The sequence below is a fragment of the Phalangium opilio genome, unplaced genomic scaffold (genome assembly GCF_054372755.1).
Source record: "Phalangium opilio isolate 3A_F unplaced genomic scaffold, DU_Popi_V2 ptg000046l_1, whole genome shotgun sequence".
Lineage (NCBI taxonomy): Eukaryota > Metazoa > Arthropoda > Arachnida > Opiliones > Phalangiidae > Phalangium > Phalangium opilio.
In genome coordinates, this window is record NW_028324169.1 from 647,501 (window position 1) to 659,937 (window position 12,437).

Genomic DNA, 12,437 nt, shown 5'->3' on the forward strand with positions numbered 1-12,437 from the left:
GATTGCAGATCGAGAGGTCCTTAGTTCAAACCCGAGTTCTCCCTATAACAGCACGGATCATTGCGTTTATTTTAACTTAATTTACTTAAGGCGTATGATGAAGGGGGAATAGCTCAGTGGTAGAGCATTCGACTGCAGATCTAGAGGTCCTTGGTTCAAGCCCGAGTTCTCCCTATAACAGCACGGATCATTGCGTTTATTTTAACTTAATTGACATATCGCGTATGACGAAGGGGGAAAAGTTCAGTGGTAGAGCATTCGACTGCAGATCGAGAGGTACTTGGTTCAAACCCGAGTTCCCGTTATAACAGTACGGATTATTGCGTTTATTTTAAATTAATTGACATAACGCGTATGACGAAGGGGGAAAAGTTCAGTGGTAGAGCATTCGACTGCAGATCGAGAGGTCCTTAGTTCAAACCCGAGTTGCCGTTAAACAGCACGGATCATTGCGTTTAGTTTAACTTAATTGACATAACGCGTATGTTTCAGGGGGAATAGCTCAGTGGTAGAGCATTCGACTGCAGATCGAGAGGTCCTTGGTTCAAACCCGAGTTCTCCCTATAACAGCACGGATCATTGGGTTTATTTTAACTTAATTGACACAACGCGTATGATGAAGGGGGAATAGCTCAGTGGTAGAGCAGTCGACTGCAGATCGAGAGGTCCTTGGTTCAAACCCGAGTTATCCCTATAACAGCACGGATCGTTGCGTTTGTTGTACCTTAATTGACATGACGCGTATGACGAAGGGGGAATAGCTCAGTGGTAGAGCATTCGACTGCAGATCGAGAGGTCCTTTGTTCAAACCCGAGTTGCCGTTCATCAGCACGGATCATTGCGTTTAGTTTAACTTAATTGACATAACTCGTATGGTGAAGGGGGAATAGCTCAGTGGTAGAGCATGCGACTGCAGATCGAGAGGTCCTTTGTTCAAACCCGAGTTGCCGTTAAACAGCACGGATCATTGCGTTTAGTTTAACTTAATTGACATAACGCGTATGTTTCAGGGGGAATAGATCAGTGGTAGAGCATTCGACTGCAGATCGAGAGGTCCTTGGTTCAAACCCGAGTTCCCGTTATAACAGCACGGATCATTGCGTTTATTTTAAATTAATTGACATAACGCGTACGATGCAGGGGGAATAGCTCAGAGGTAGAGCATTCGCGTTCAGATCGAGAGGTCGTTGGTTCAAACCCGAGTTCCCGTTAAAACAGCACGGATCATTGCGTTCATTTTAACTTAATTAACATATCGCGTATGATGCAGGAGGAATAGCTCAGTGGTAGACCATTCGACTGCAGATCGAGAGTTACTTGGTTCAAACCCGAGTTCCCGTTAAAACAGCACGGATCATTGCGTTTATTTTAACTTAATTGACATAACGCGTATGATACAAAGGGAATAGCTCAGTGGTAGAGCATTCGACTGCAGATCAGGAGGTCCTTGGTTCAAACCCGAGTTCTCGCTATAACAGCACGGATAATTGCGTTTATTTTATCTTAATTGACATAACGCGTATGTTGCAGGGGGAATAGCTCAGTGGTAGAGCATTCGACTGCACATCGAGAGGTCCTTAGTTCAAACCCGAGTTCTCGTTATAAGAGCACGGATCATTGCGTTTATTTTAAATTAATTGACATAACGCGTTTGATGCAGGGGAATAGCTCAGTGATAGAGCATTCCACTGCAGATGCAGAGGTCCTTGGTTCAAACCCGAGTTCTCCCTGTAACATACGGATCATTGCGTTTATTTTAAATTAATTGACACAACGCGTATGACGAAGGGAGAATAGCTCAGTGGTAGAGCATTCGACTGCAGAACGGGAGGTCCTTGGTTCAAACCCGAGTTCTCCCTATAACAGCACGGATCATTGCTTTTATTTTAACTTAATTGACATAACGCGTATGATGCAGGGGGAATAGCTCAGTGGTAGAGCATTCGACTGCATATCGAGTGGTCCTTGGTTCAAACCCGAGTTCTCCCTTTAACTGCACGGATCATTGCGTTTATTTTAACTTAATTGGCACAACGCGTATGATGCAAAAGGAATAGCTCAGTGGTAGAGCATTCGACTGCAGATCGAGAGGTCCTTTGTTCAAACCCGAGTTCTCCCTGTAACATACGGATCATTGCGTTTATTTTAAATTAATTGACACAACGCGTATGACGAAGGGGGAATAGCTCAGTGGTAGAGCATTCGACTACAGATCGAGAGGTCCTTTGTTCAAACCCGAGTTCTCCCTATAACAGCACGGATCATTGCGTTTATTTTAACTTAATTGACATAACGCGTATGGTGAAGGGGGAATAGCTCAGTGGTAGAGCATTCGACTGCAGATCGAGAGGTCCTTTGTTCAAACCCGAGTTGCCGTTAAACAGCACGGATCATTGCGTTTAGTTTAACTTAATTGACATAACGCGTATGTTTCAGGGGGAATAGCTCAGTGGTAGAGCATTCGACTGCAGATCGAGAGGTCCTTGGTTCAAACCCGAGTTCCCGTTATAACAGCACGGATCATTGCGTTTATTTTAACTTAATTTACTTAAGGCGTTTGATGAAGGGGGATTAGCTCAGTGGTAGAGCATTCGACTGCAGATCTAGAAGTTCTTTGTTCAAGCCCGAGTTCTCCCTATAACAGCACGGATCATTGCGTTTATTTTAACTTAATTGACATATCGCGTATGATGCAGGAGTAATAGCTCAGTGGTAGAGCATTCGACTGCAGATCGAGAGGTACTTGGTTCACACCCGAGTTCCCGTTATAACAGCACGGATCATTGCGTTTATTTTAAATTAATTGACATAACGCGCATGATGAAGGGGGAATAGCTCAGTGGTAGAGCATTCGACTGCAGATCGAGAGGTCCTTGGTTCACACCCGAGTTCCCGTTATAACAGCACGGATCATTGCGTTTATTTTAAATTAATTGACATAACGCGCATGATGAAGGGGGAATAGCTCAGTGGTAGAGCATTCGGCTGCAGATCGAGAGGCCCTTGGTTCAAACCCGAGTTCTCCATATAACTGCACGGATCATTGCGTTTATTTTAACTTAATTGGCACAACGCGTATGATGCAAAGGGAATAGCTCAGTGGTAGAGCATTCGACTGCAGATCGAGAGGTCCTTTGTTTAAACCCGAGTTCCCCCTATAACATACGGATCATTGCGTTTATTTTAACTTAATTTACATAAGGCGCATGACGAAGGGGGAATAGCTCAGTGGTAGAGCATTCGACTGCAGATCGGGAGGTCCTTGGTTCAAACCCGAGTTCTCCCTATAACAGCACGGATCATTGCTTTTATTTTAACTTAATTGACATAACGCGTATGATGCAGGGGGAATAGCTCAGTGGTAGAGCATTCGACTGCATATCGAGTGGTCCTTGGTTCAAACCCGAGTTCTCCCTTTAACTGCACGGATCATTGCGTTTATTTTAACTTAATTGGCACAACGCGTATGATGCAAAGGGAATAGCTCAGTGGTAGAGCATTCGACTGCAGATCGAGAGGTCCTTGGTTTAAACCCGAGTTCTCCCTATAACATACGGATCATTGCGTTTATTTTAACTTAATTTACATAAGGCGTATGACGAAGGGGGAATAGCTCAGTGGTAGAGCATTCGACTGCAGATCGGGAGGTCCTTGGTTCAAACCCGAGTTGCCGTTAAACAGCACGGATCATTGCGTTTAGTTTAACTTAATTGACATAACGCGTATGTCTCAGGGGGAATGGCTCAGTGGTAGAGCATTCGATTGCAGATCGAGAGGTCCTTGGTTCAAACCCGAGTTCCCGTTATAACAGCACGGATCATTGCGTTTATTTTAAATTAATTGACATAACGCGTACGATGCAGGTTGAATAGTTCAGTGGTAGAGCATTCGACTGCAGATCGAGAGGTCCTTAGTTCAAACCCGAGTTCTCCTTATAACATCACGGATCGTTGCGTTAAATTTACCTTAATTGACATGACGCGTATGACGAAGGGAGAATAGCTCAGTGGTAGAGCATTCGACTGCAGATCGAGAGGTCCTTGGTTCAAACCCGAGTTCCCGTTATAACAGCACGGATCATTGCGTTTATTTTAAATTAATTGACATAACGCGTACGATGCAGGGGGAATAGCTCAGAGGTAGAGCATTCGCGTGCAGATCGAGAGGTCCTTGGTTTAAACCTGAGTTCAACCCTATAACATACGGATCATTGCGTTTATTTTAACTTAATTTACATAAGGCGTATGACGAAGGGGGAAAAGCTCAGTGGTAGAGCGTTCGACTGCAGATCGGGAGGTCCTTGGTTCAAACCCGAGTTCCCGTTATAACAGCACGGATCATTGCGTTTATTTTAAATTAATTGACATAACGCGTACGATGCAGGGGGAATAGTTCAGTGGTAGAGCATTCGATTGCAGATCGAGAGGTCCTTAGTTCAAACCCGAGTTCTCCCTATAACAGCACGGATCATTGCGTTTATTTTAACTTAATTTACTTAAGGCGTATGATGAAGGGGGAATAGCTCAGTGGTAGAGCATTCGACTGCAGATCTAGAGATCCTTGGTACAAGCCCGAGTTCTCCCTATAACAGCACGGATCATTGCGTTTATTTTAACTTAATTGACATATCGCGTATGATGCAGGAGTAAAAGCTCAGTGGTAGAGCATTCGACTGCAGATCGAGAGGTACTTGGTTCAAACCCGAGTTCCCGTTATAACAGTACGGATTATTGCGTTTATTTTAAATTAATTGACATAACGCGTATGAAGAAGGGGGAAAAGTTCAGTGGTAGAGCATTCGACTGCAGATCGAGAGGTCCTTAGTTCAAACCCGAGTTGCCGTTAAACAGCACGGATCATTGCGTTTAGTTTAACTTAATTGACATAACGCGTATGTTTCAGGGGGAATAGCTCAGTGGTAGAGCATTCGACTGCAGATCGAGAGGTCCTTGGTTCAAACCCGAGTTCTCCCTATAACAGCACGGATCATTGGGTTTATTTTAACTTAATTGACACAACGCGTATGATGAAGGGGGAATAGCTCAGTGGTAGAGCAGTCGACTGCAGATCGAGAGGTCCTTCGTTCAAACCCGAGTTATCCCTATAACAGCACGGATCGTTGCGTTTGTTGTACCTTAATTGACATGACCCGTATGACGAAGGGGGAATAGCTCAGTGGTAGAGCATTCGACTGCAGATCGAGAGGTCCTTTGTTCAAACCCGAGTTTCCGTTCATCAGCACGGATCATTGCGTTTAGTTTAACTTAAATGACATAACTCGTATGGTGAAGGGGGAATAGCTCAGTGGTAGAGCATTCGACTGCAGATCGAGAGGTCCTTTGTTCAAACCCGAGTTGCCGTTAAACAGCACGGATCATTGCGTTTTGTTTAACTTAATTGACATAACGCGTACGATGCAGGGGGAATAGCTCAGAGGTAGAGCATTCGCGTTCAGATCGAGAGGTCGTTGGTTCAAACCCGAGTTCCCGTTAAAACAGCACGGATCATTGCGTTTATTTTAACTTAATTGACATAACGCGTATGATACAAAGGGAATAGCTCAGTGGTAGAGCATTCGACTGCAGATCGGGAGGTCCTTGGTTCAAACCCGAGTTCTCGCTATAACAGCACGGATAATTGCGTTTATTTTATCTTAATTGACATAACGCGTATGTTGCAGGGGGAATAGCTCAGTGGTAGAGCATTCGACTGCACATCGAGAGGTCCTTAGTTCAAACCCGAGTTCTCGTTATAAGAGCACGGATCATTGCGTTTATTTTAAATTAATTGACATAACGCGTATGATGCAGGGGAATAGCTCAGTGGTAGAGCATTCCACTGCAGATGCAGAGGTCCTTGGTTCAAACCCGAGTTCTCCCTATAACAGCACGGATCACTGCGTTTATTTTAACTTAATTGACACAACGCGTATGATGAAGGGGGAATAGCTCAGTGGTAGAGCAGTCGACTGCAGATCGAGAGGTCCTTGGTTCAAACCCGAGTTTTCCCTATAACAGCACGGATCGTTGCGTTTGTTGTACCTTAATTGACATGACGCGTATGACGAAGGGGGAATAGCTCAGTGGTAGAGCATTCGACTGCAGATCGAGAGGTCCTTTGTTCAAACCCGAGTTGCCGTTAATCAGCACGGATCATTGCGTTTAGTTTAACTTAATTGACATAACGCGTACGATGCAGGGGGCATAGTTCAGTGGTAGAGCATTTGACTGCAGATCGAGAGGTCCTTAGTTCAAACCCAAGTTCTCCTTCTAACAGCACGGATCGTTGCGTTTGTTTTAACTTAATTGACATGACGCGTATGACGAAGGGGGAATAGCTCAGTGGTGGTGCATTCGACTGCAGATCGAGAGGTCCTTGGTTCAAACCCGAGTGCTCCCTATAACAGCACGGATCATTGGGTTTATTTTAACTTAATTGACACAACGCGTATGATGAAGGGGGAATAGCTCAGTGGTAGAGCAGTCGACTGCAGATCGAGAGGTCCTTCGTTCAAACCCGAGTTATCCCTATAACAGCACGGATCGTTGCGTTTGTTGTACCTTAATTGACATGACCCGTATGACGAAGGGGGAATAGCTCAGTGGTAGAGCATTCGACTGCAGATCGAGAGGTCCTTTGTTCAAACCCGAGTTTCCGTTCATCAGCACGGATCATTGCGTTTAGTTTAACTTAAATGACATAACTCGTATGGTGAAGGGGGAATAGCTCAGTGGTAGAGCATTCGACTGCAGATCGAGAGGTCCTTTGTTCAAACGCGAGTTGCCGTTAAACAGCACGGATCATTGCGTTTTGTTTAACTTAATTGACATAACGCGTACGATGCAGGGGGAATAGCTCAGAGGTAGAGCATTCGCGTTCAGATCGAGAGGTCGTTGGTTCAAACCCGAGTTCCCGTTAAAACAGCACGGATCATTGCGTTTATTTTAACTTAATTGACATAACGCGTATGATACAAAGGGAATAGCTCAGTGGTAGAGCATTCGACTGCAGATCTGGAGGTCCTTGGTTCAAACCCGAGTTCTCGCTATAACAGCACGGATAATTGCGTTTATTTTATCTTAATTGACATAACGCGTATGTTGCAGGGGGAATAGCTCAGTGGTAGAGCATTCGACTGCACATCGAGAGGTCCTTAGTTCAAACCCGAGTTCTCGTTATAAGAGCACGGATCATTGCGTTTATTTTAACTTAATTGACACAACGCGTATGATGAAGGGGGAATAGCTCAGTGGTAGAGCAGTCGACTGCAGATCGAGAGGTCCTTGGTTCAAACCCGAGTTTTCCCTATAACAGCACGGATCGTTGCGTTTGTTGTACCTTAATTGACATGACGCGTATGACGAAGGGGGAATAGCTCAGTGGTAGAGCATTCGACTGCAGATCGAGAGGTCCTTTGTTCAAACCCGAGTTGCCGTTAATCAGCACGGATCATTGCGTTTAGTTTAACTTAATTGACATAACGCGTATGTTTCAGGGGGAATAGCTCAGTGGTAGAGCATTCGACTGCAGATCGAGAGGTCCTTTTTTCAAACCCGAGTTCCCGTTTAGACAGCACGGATCATTGCGTTTATTTTAAATTAATTGACATAACGCGTACGATGCAGGGGGAATAGTTCAGTGGTAGAGCATTTGACTGCAGATCGAGAGGTCCTTAGTTCAAACCCAAGTTCTCCTTCTAACAGCACGGATCGTTGCGTTTGTTTTAACTTAATTGACATGACGCGTATGACGAAGGGGGAATAGCTCAGTGGTGGTGCATTCGACTGCAGATCGAGAGGTCCTTTGTTCAAACCCGAGTTCTCCCTATAACAGCACGGATCATTGCGTTTATTTTAACTTAATTTACTTAAGGCATATGTTGCAGGGGGAATAGCTCAGTGGTAGAGCATTCGACTGCATATCGAGAGGTCCTTAGTTCAAACCCGAGTTCTCGTTATAACAGCACGGATCATTGCGTTTATTTTAAATTAATTGACATAACGCGTATGATGCAGGGGGAATAGGTCAGTGGTAAAGCATTCGACTGCAGATCGAAAGGTCCTTGGTTCTAACCCGAGTTGCCGTTAAAACAGCACGGATCATTGCGTTTATTTTAAATTAATTGACATAACGCGCATGATGCAGGGGAATAGCTCAGTGGTAGAGCATTCGACTGTAGATCGAGAGGTCCTTGGTTCAAACCCGAGTTCTCCCTATAACAGCACGGAACGATGCGTTTATTATAACTTAATTGACATAAGAAGTATGATGAAGGGGGAATTGCTCAGTGGTAGAGCATTCGACTGCAGATCGGGAGGTCCTTGGTTCAAACCCGAGTTCTCGCTATAACAGCACGGATAATTGCGTTTATTTTATCTTAATTGACATAACGCGTATGTTGCAGGGGGAATAGCTCAGTGGTAGAGCATTCGACTGCACATCGAGAGGTCCTTAGTTCAAACCCGAGTTCTCGTTATAAGAGCACGGATCATTGCGTTTATTTTAAATTAATTGACATAACGCGTATGATGCAGGGGAATAGCTCAGTGGTAGAGCATTCCACTGCAGATGCAGAGGTCCTTGGTTCAAACCCGAGTTCTCCCTATAACAGCACGGATCACTGCGTTTATTTTAACTTAATTGACACAACGCGTATGATGAAGGGGGAATAGCTCAGTGGTAGAGCAGTCGACTGCAGATCGAGAGGTCCTTGGTTCAAACCCGAGTTTTCCATATAACAGCACGGATCGTTGCGTTTGTTGTACCTTAATTGACATGACGCGTATGACGAAGGGGGAATAGCTCAGTGGTAGAGCATTCGACTGCAGATCGAGAGGTCCTTTGTTCAAACCCGAGTTGCCGTTAATCAGCACGGATCATTGCGTTTAGTTTAACTTAATTGACATAACGCGTATGTTTCAGGGGGAATAGCTCAGTGGTAGAGCATTCGACTGCAGATCGAGAGGTCCTTTTTTCAAACCCGAGTTCCCGTTATGACAGCACGGATCATTGCGTTTATTTTAAATTAATTGACATAACGCGTACGATGCAGGGGGAATAGTTCAGTGGTAGAGCATTTGACTGCAGATCGAGAGGTCCTTAGTTCAAACCCAAGTTCTCCTTCTAACAGCACGGATCGTTGCGTTTGTTTTAACTTAATTGACATGACGCGTATGACGAAGGGGGAATAGCTCAGTGGTGGTGCATTCGACTGCAGATCGAGAGGTCCTTGGTTCAAACCCGAGTTCTCCCTATAACAGCACGGATCATTGGGTTTATTTTAACTTAATTGACACAACGCGTATGATGAAGGGGGAATAGCTCAGTGGTAGAGCAGTCGACTGCAGATCGAGAGGTCCTTCGTTCAAACCCGAGTTATCCCTATAACAGCACGGATCGTTGCGTTTGTTGTACCTTAATTGACATGACCCGTATGACGAAGGGGGAATAGCTCAGTGGTAGAGCATTCGACTGCAGATCGAGAGGTCCTTTGTTCAAACCCGAGTTTCCGTTCATCAGCACGGATCATTGCGTTTAGTTTAACTTAAATGACATAACTCGTATGGTGAAGGGGGAATAGCTCAGTGGTAGAGCATTCGACTGCAGATCGAGAGGTCCTTTGTTCAAACGCGAGTTGCCGTTAAACAGCACGGATCATTGCGTTTTGTTTAACTTAATTGACATAACGCGTACGATGCAGGGGGAATAGCTCAGAGGTAGAGCATTCGCGTTCAGATCGAGAGGTCGTTGGTTCAAACCCGAGTTCCCGTTAAAACAGCACGGATCATTGCGTTTATTTTAACTTAATTGACATAACGCGTATGATACACAGGGAATAGCTCAGTGGTAGAGCATTCGACTGCAGATCTGGAGGTCCTTGGTTCAAACCCGAGTTCTCGCTATAACAGCACGGATAATTGCGTTTATTTTATCTTAATTGACATAACGCGTATGTTGCAGGGGGAATAGCTCAGTGGTAGAGCATTCGACTGCACATCGAGAGGTCCTTAGTTCAAACCCGAGTTCTCGTTATAAGAGCACGGATCATTGCGTTTATTTTAAATTAATTGACATAACGCGTATGATGCAGGGGAATAGCTCAGTGGTAGAGCATTCCACTGCAGATGCAGAGGTCCTTGGTTCAAACCCGAGTTCTCCCTATAACAGCACGGATCACTGCGTTTATTTTAACTTAATTGACACAACGCGTATGATGAAGGGGGAATAGCTCAGTGGTAGAGCAGTCGACTGCAGATCGAGAGGTCCTTGGTTCAAACCCGAGTTTTCCCTATAACAGCACGGATCGTTGCGTTTGTTGTACCTTAATTGACATGACGCGTATGACGAAGGGGGAATAGCTCAGTGGTAGAGCATTCGACTGCAGATCGAGAGGTCCTTTGTTCAAACCCGAGTTGCCGTTAATCAGCACGGATCATTGCGTTTAGTTTAACTTAATTGACATAACGCGTATGTTTCAGGGGGAATTGCTCAGTGGTAGAGCATTCGACTGCAGATCGAGAGGTCCTTTTTTCAAACCCGAGTTCCCGTTTAGACAGCACGGATCATTGCGTTTATTTTAAATTAATTGACATAACGCGTACGATGCAGGGGGAATAGTTCAGTGGTAGAGCATTTGACTGCAGATCGAGAGGTCCTTAGTTCAAACCCAAGTTCTCCTTCTAACAGCACGGATCGTTGCGTTTGTTTTAACTTAATTGACATGACGCGTATGACGAAGGGGGAATAGCTCAGTGGTGGTGCATTCGACTGCAGATCGAGAGGTCCTTTGTTCAAACCCGAGTTCTCCCTATAACAGCACGGATCATTGCGTTTATTTTAACTTAATTTACTTAAGGCGTATGTTGCAGGGGGAATAGCTCAGTGGTAGAGCATTCGACTGCACATCGAGAGGTCCTTAGTTCAAACCCGAGTTCTCGTTATAAGAGCACGGATCATTGCGTTTATTTTAAATTAATTGACATAACGCGTATGATGCAGGGGAATAGCTCAGTGGTAGAGCATTCCACTGCAGATGCAGAGGTCCTTGGTTCAAACCCGAGTTCTCCCTATAACAGCACGGATCACTGCGTTTATTTTAACTTAATTGACACAACGCGTATGATGAAGGGGGAATAGCTCAGTGGTAGAGCAGTCGACTGCAGATCGAGAGGTCCTTGGTTCAAACCCGAGTTTTCCATATAACAGCACGGATCGTTGCGTTTGTTGTACCTTAATTGACATGACGCGTATGACGAAGGGGGAATAGCTCAGTGGTAGAGCATTCGACTGCAGATCGAGAGGTCCTTTGTTCAAACCCGAGTTGCCGTTAATCAGCACGGATCATTGCGTTTAGTTTAACTTAATTGACATAACGCGTATGTTTCAGGGGGAATAGCTCAGTGGTAGAGCATTCGACTGCAGATCGAGAGGTCCTTTTTTCAAACCCGAGTTCCCGTTATGACAGCACGGATCATTGCGTTTATTTTAAATTAATTGACATAACGCGTACGATGCAGGGGGAATAGTTCAGTGGTAGAGCATTTGACTGCAGATCGAGAGGTCCTTAGTTCAAACCCAAGTTCTCCTTCTAACAGCACGGATCGTTGCGTTTGTTTTAACTTAATTGACATGACGCGTATGACGAAGGGGGAATAGCTCAGTGGTGGTGCATTCGACTGCAGATCGAGAGGTCCTTGGTTCAAACCCGAGTTCTCCCTATAACAGCACGGATCATTGGGTTTATTTTAACTTAATTGACACAACGCGTATGATGAAGGGGGAATAGCTCAGTGGTAGAGCAGTCGACTGCAGATCGAGAGGTCCTTCGTTCAAACCCGAGTTATCCCTATAACAGCACGGATCGTTGCGTTTGTTGTACCTTAATTGACATGACCCGTATGACGAAGGGGGAATAGCTCAGTGGTAGAGCATTCGACTGCAGATCGAGAGGTCCTTTGTTCAAACCCGAGTTTCCGTTCATCAGCACGGATCATTGCGTTTAGTTTAACTTAAATGACATAACTCGTATGGTGAAGGGGGAATAGCTCAGTGGTAGAGCATTCGACTGCAGATCGAGAGGTCCTTTGTTCAAACGCGAGTTGCCGTTAAACAGCACGGATCATTGCGTTTTGTTTAACTTAATTGACATAACGCGTACGATGCAGGGGGAATAGCTCAGAGGTAGAGCATTCGCGTTCAGATCGAGAGGTCGTTGGTTCAAACCCGAGTTCCCGTTAAAACAGCACGGATCATTGCGTTTATTTTAACTTAATTGACATAACGCGTATGATACTAAGGGAATAGCTCAGTGGTAGAGCATTCGACTGCAGATCTGGAGGTCCTTGGTTCAAACCCGAGTTCTCGCTATAACAGCACGGATAATTGCGTTTATTTTATCTTAATTGACATAACGCGTATGTTGCAGGGGGAATAGCTCA

General features: G+C 44.9%; 5 non-coding genes across 5 annotated transcripts; all 5 read left to right on the forward strand.

Moving 5' to 3' along the window:
* Positions 1–491: 491 nt before the first annotated feature.
* On the forward strand, positions 492–563 carry TRNAC-GCA (transfer RNA cysteine (anticodon GCA)). Its single transcript has one exon. It is a non-coding gene; the product is annotated as a tRNA-Cys (tRNA).
* Positions 564–2,176: 1,613 nt separating this feature from the next.
* On the forward strand, positions 2,177–2,248 carry TRNAC-ACA (transfer RNA cysteine (anticodon ACA)). The gene has a single exon. It is a non-coding gene; the product is annotated as a tRNA-Cys (tRNA).
* A 966-nt stretch (positions 2,249–3,214) lies between these two features.
* Positions 3,215–3,286, forward strand: TRNAC-GCA (transfer RNA cysteine (anticodon GCA)). The gene has a single exon. It is a non-coding gene; the product is annotated as a tRNA-Cys (tRNA).
* Positions 3,287–4,901: 1,615 nt separating this feature from the next.
* TRNAC-GCA (transfer RNA cysteine (anticodon GCA)) lies at positions 4,902–4,973 on the forward strand. Its single transcript has one exon. It is a non-coding gene; the product is annotated as a tRNA-Cys (tRNA).
* Positions 4,974–8,143: 3,170 nt separating this feature from the next.
* Positions 8,144–8,215, forward strand: TRNAY-GUA (transfer RNA tyrosine (anticodon GUA)). Its single transcript has one exon. It is a non-coding gene; the product is annotated as a tRNA-Tyr (tRNA).
* Positions 8,216–12,437: the final 4,222 nt, after the last annotated feature.